At 38.4% G+C, this 5226-nt stretch overlaps 1 pseudogene; it reads left to right on the forward strand.

The window, feature by feature from the left end:
• The first annotated feature begins 1217 nt into the window (after positions 1-1217).
• Positions 1218-5219, forward strand: LOC113076344 (sal-like protein 4; annotated as a pseudogene).
• The last annotated feature ends 7 nt before the right edge of the window (positions 5220-5226 follow it).

The following is a 5226-nucleotide window of genomic DNA, read 5'->3' on the forward strand; positions in this document are numbered from 1 at the left end:
AAAATATGATACATTGATACAGATATTAGAAATATATCACAAAAACAAAAACAGAACTGCATTTCCATTAATACCAAAACTTCAAACAAGAATATAATACAATTATTAAACATCTAAAAAACATTAATATTTTCACCATTTGATTTTTTATTTTTATACATATCCCATATATATATATATATATATATATATATATATATATATATATATATATATATATAATATATATATATATATATATATATATATATATATATATATATATATATATAACACTATTTTAAATATAAAAAAGAATCTTTCTTAATATCCCCATGTTCCATGGGTTTTATGGTTGCTTTACATACTGCATTTGAATTAACTAAACTGCTGTTTTTTCATCATTTCTCCTTCAACATTTGCATATATTTACTTGTCTGCTCTTCATTCATTCATTCCACATATGAGTACAGTGTGACAGGCAGGTCTTTGTGTTTAATGTGATGAATTAATGTCAGTTGCAATTTCCATATTTAAATCACAGAGTGAACCACGCACAGATTTGTCTTTATGTACACTGAAAAAATACATTTTATGTTAGCTTCATTTAGAATCAAGAACATCTTTATATTTTTTCAGGCTTTTATTCAAAACAGAAGATACAGTACTGTAAAAACTGAAAACACAATTCAAATTTCATGATTTATTAATACATAAGATAAAGGCTATAAATACATAAAGCGAGACTCACAAATGTCCATTTAAAATATGTTAAATAAAAATACAATCTAAGATATCAATATTCATACAATAGTTAGGCTTTAAGAAAAAAAATATAATAAATGAAATAGCTAGTGTTCTAAAATAATTAGTTTTTTCTCCCCGCCTGCACACTTGCTTCCCCTCCTCTCTCTCTCTCTCTCTCTCTCTCTCTCTCTCTCTCTCTCTATCTCTGTCTCTTTCTCTCTAGCATCACTTTTCCCTCCCTCTTTCTCTCTTTCACATCTCCTCCCCCTTTCTCTCGACTCTGCAGTTCTCATCAATGAAGCCTCATTTGAATAATGCGCGAGCACTTTGGACCGGAGCCAATCAGCTGTCAGAAGAGCATGATAAATCGCAATGCATTATTGATAATAATAATTACTTTGACATGCGCATTTCTACTCGAGGGGCTAATTTCCCCCAACCTGGAGAATTTCTAAAGGAGAGGGACTAAATAGTCTTACTATTCGCCCCTGATGGTTGTAGGTTACCATGTCGAGGCGCAAGCAATCCAAACCACAGCATATCAATTCAGACGATCCCGCTTCGACACAAAATGGTAAGTTTGAGATGACACAAAACTTTGTTTTTATTTATTTTATTGCTCGTGTAGCCTACTGTAGATTATTTGTTTCATTTAATATCTGAAATATGAAATTATGCGTCAGTTGGATCACAACGAGCTTTATAAATCGTTAAATCAAAAAAAAAACGACATTAAATTAGTTACAAATGCGCTGAAACTTTGATGAATGTCTACTATCGCAGCAACTTCACTTGAGTTTTAAGAAAGAGGGTGGTTTGCTTCATTGTTGTTTTGTTTGTTTGTTAATTGTTTAGCTTATCTGATGTTTACGTATTTGCGATTTACGATGTCAGATATTTATCGGCGTTTTTATATTCGTCGAGTCAGCGACTTCTTGTTTTCTTACTTTTTGGTGAGTGTCGTAATTAAAAAAAAAAACTATAATATTAAATTATTTTCTATTTAGAGAAAGTGGAAATATTATTGAGCTTTTAAGAATGCTTGAAAAAAAAAAAAACTCGTTAAATGTGTTTCTGCTTTGATCAGTTTTATCACTGGCTGATAAATGTACACGTATTTTCCAGACTATGCTCGTGTGTTAATATTTGATGTGGCGTTCTGGTATCACTGACCACTGTTAAACAAAGGTGCTCAACAGGTCGGCATGAAATGTGAGTCGCGAACAAGCTTGACCAGAGCAATAAATCCCCCACAGTTTCTTTTGGTTGCATATGGACAAGTGGATGGGGGATGGAAATGAAGTTGTGTGTAATGGGGGTGTAAATGTAAACTACATGACTCTTTTCACGACATACTGAAATGTGGTCATTCGTAAATAATGTATATAGATGTGCTTGTTAGACTGGGAAATGGGGTTTGTTTGTCTTGTTTGCTTTAAGTTGATTTTATTAAGTTTTGTTATATAACATAGCATGTTGAATTCTCTTTCAGTTAAGGTACAATCAGTGTGCAACACTGAAGGTATCAGCAAAGATACATTATATGCCTTGTTCATTGATCAAACGCCCCCACGTGGTGAGCTTTATACAGCGCAGGGTTTACAGTGTGTCCGTCCAATTGTCTAACCCTAAACAAATGGTTGAAACATGATTCATTTCTGGAATAATTTGTTTTAATAAAACCATTTTAAGGTTTTGTTTGCATCTCCACTGATTCTTTAGACATATAAGATGCAATCAATGGCAATGTTTTTTTTAATAGCTAACTAACTCTTGTTTGCTTTCTCAAATGGATGTGCTGGTTGGTTGACTGCTGGCTCTGTGAGCAATGCAACTTGTTTTCTTTACTATTTAAGTTGTCTAGTGAACAATTTTCACTGTCAGAATGTTAACCGGTGGTCTTTCCCATTCATAAGAGATGATGAAATTTGCATTTAACAATGGCCCTGTTAAAAGGCCCTTCCTAATGGTGCTGCAGCTTAATTTGATTTGTTTAGCATTTCATTAGAGCTGCATAACATATGATGTGCTGTTTATATATTAGGAATAGATGATTGAGGAGGAAGTTTATATTTTATATAGCTTTTTGTATTGGTAAATCTTTCTAGTACAATTTGGGTATTTATTTTTGAACATGTTGTAAATGCTGTCCTCATCTGCATAACTGAATAGCTGTGAATGTGGCTGCTTAAAAAATCAACTGAAGTTTATGTAACATCTGTTTTTCCCAATGTTAAACATCTGTTTTGTGCAAATTAAATCCAATTATGCCACTAATTTCAGAACATAAGTAAAATAGGACTGTGTATATTTCATTACAACACTTTATGCGTTATCTTTTCAATAATGCATACTGATAACATTATATTTATCTATAATTTGTTCCATATTTACTGCACATTTATCCTTGGGTCTTGAATATTAAGTCCATCTCTTGAACTTTTTCTCTTTGGTGCAGGATCTTGCACAACGTTCAAGGTGAGGATGATGGCAATGATTCTAAGAGGCGACGATCAGAGGAGACGAGGGTTTGCGACAAATGTTGCGCGGAGTTCTTTCGATGAGGCAGAGTTTCTCGAACATGAGAGAAATTGCACTAAGAGTCAGCAGGTGGTGATCATGAAAGATGGCGATGGGAGTGGAGTGACCCCTGATTTCTCCCAGCATTCTCCGGGTGATTTCCTGGGAAATCAGTCTACCAGTAATTCACATTCAAAGCATAGTGCAGAGTCTGAGGAAATGATGGAAGGAGAGATCATGCTGAACCAGGATGACCCCTCAAATCACCATCAAGATTTGTCTGGCAGTTCAGATGTGGGGTACATTGTATCTTCCAAATTGCAAGACTCTGTGACTCTGGAGTCCATGGCTTCTACTAAAGTTGCTGTAACACAACAGTCATCCAGTTCGTTGAATCAGAAGTCTCCTCCCACACAACCACACGAAGATGCCTTTTTTGCAATCCCCATGATCCTGGAACAGCTGGTCAGTCTCCAGCAGCAACAACTGCAGCAGATTCAGCTAACCGAGCAGATACGCATCCAGGTGGCCATGATGGCACCTCAGAGTTTCCATTCCGCACTGGGTGCCGCTGTGGATCCCACTGAAAGCACTGGGTGCACATTTATCACAGGCAGCTTTCAGCCGCAGCTGCCCTCATTGGCAAACGGATGGGCTCCCAGAACTTGTCCTTGGAAGCCTTAAAACAAGCCAAGCTACCTCAGTCTGCCACCATCCCCACATCCCTAACTGGAGGTTGGTCTCCGTGCCCTTAAAAGCAGACTTGAAAGGACTTCCCGATTTAGCTAGCCGACTTCCAGCGCTGCTTCCTCAATCCCCAGGGTCAGTGGATTACAGAGTCCCTTTAATACCCTTGCAACAAGCATAGATTCCTTCTAAAAAGGCAAAAAATAAGATCCCTGGCATGTTGGAGTCAAATATGGTCTCTGGTGAACCTATGTTCAGGCACAAATGCAAATTCTGTGGGAAGACATTTGGAAATGACAGCGCTCTACAAATCCACTTACGCTCACACACTGGCGAAAGGCCCTTTAAATGCAACATCTGTGGAAACCGTTTCACAACCAAAGGAAACCTTAAAGTGCATTTCCAGAGGCACAAAGAAAAATACCCACACATCAAGATGAATCCATATCCCGTACCAGAACACCTTGACAACATGCCGACAAACAGTGGCATCCCTTATGGCATGTCCATGCCTATAGATGAAAACAGTTTTGTGGACACCAAACCAGTGCTGGGGCTTCCCTCGACAAGTCTCCATCCACCAGTGCTCCAAGGATTCAAGCCCTCATATGATATTCCAGTAGGTGGGGACCTCTACTCCCAGAGGCCTTCTTCATCTGGCAGCGACGGTGCATCCATTTCTTCTGGCATGTTTGGTCAGGAGATGGCGGGACTGGATCAAGGCAAAGATTCCTCTGATTCATTGCACCACATAAACGGTAATGGTCTATCTGGCGAAAATGGCTCTGATACTGCAAAACTTCAGCAGATGGTGGATGGCTTGGATAAGAAGACAAATGACCCCAATGAATGTGTTATTTGTCATCGAGTGCTGAGCTGCCAAAGTTCCCCAAAATGCATTACCGCCACACACTGGTGAGCGACCACACAATGCAAAATCTGTGGCAGGGCTTTCTCCACCAAGGGCAACCTTAAAGCTCATTATGGTGTCATAGGGCCAACACTCTCCTAAAATGCAACACTCTTGTCCTATTTGTCATAAGAGTTCACCAATGCAGTTGTACTTCAGCAGCATATTCGTATGCACATGGGTGGCCAGATTCCCAACACCCCTCTCCCAGAGAATCAGTTCGAAAGTCCTGAAGCACTGGATGCTAGCATGACTGAGGAAAAAACATTGACTCCACTGGCCACACGAAGAGAGTATGGAAGAGCAAGACTTGGATTTGGACAATCAGGAGAAGCTGAACCTCTCTACAGAGCCCCAGCCTGCTGACAAAGATCAGGCTTTCC

Source organism: Carassius auratus, unplaced genomic scaffold, assembly GCF_003368295.1.
Source record: "Carassius auratus strain Wakin unplaced genomic scaffold, ASM336829v1 scaf_tig00020057, whole genome shotgun sequence".
NCBI classification, from domain to species: domain Eukaryota; kingdom Metazoa; phylum Chordata; class Actinopteri; order Cypriniformes; family Cyprinidae; genus Carassius; species Carassius auratus.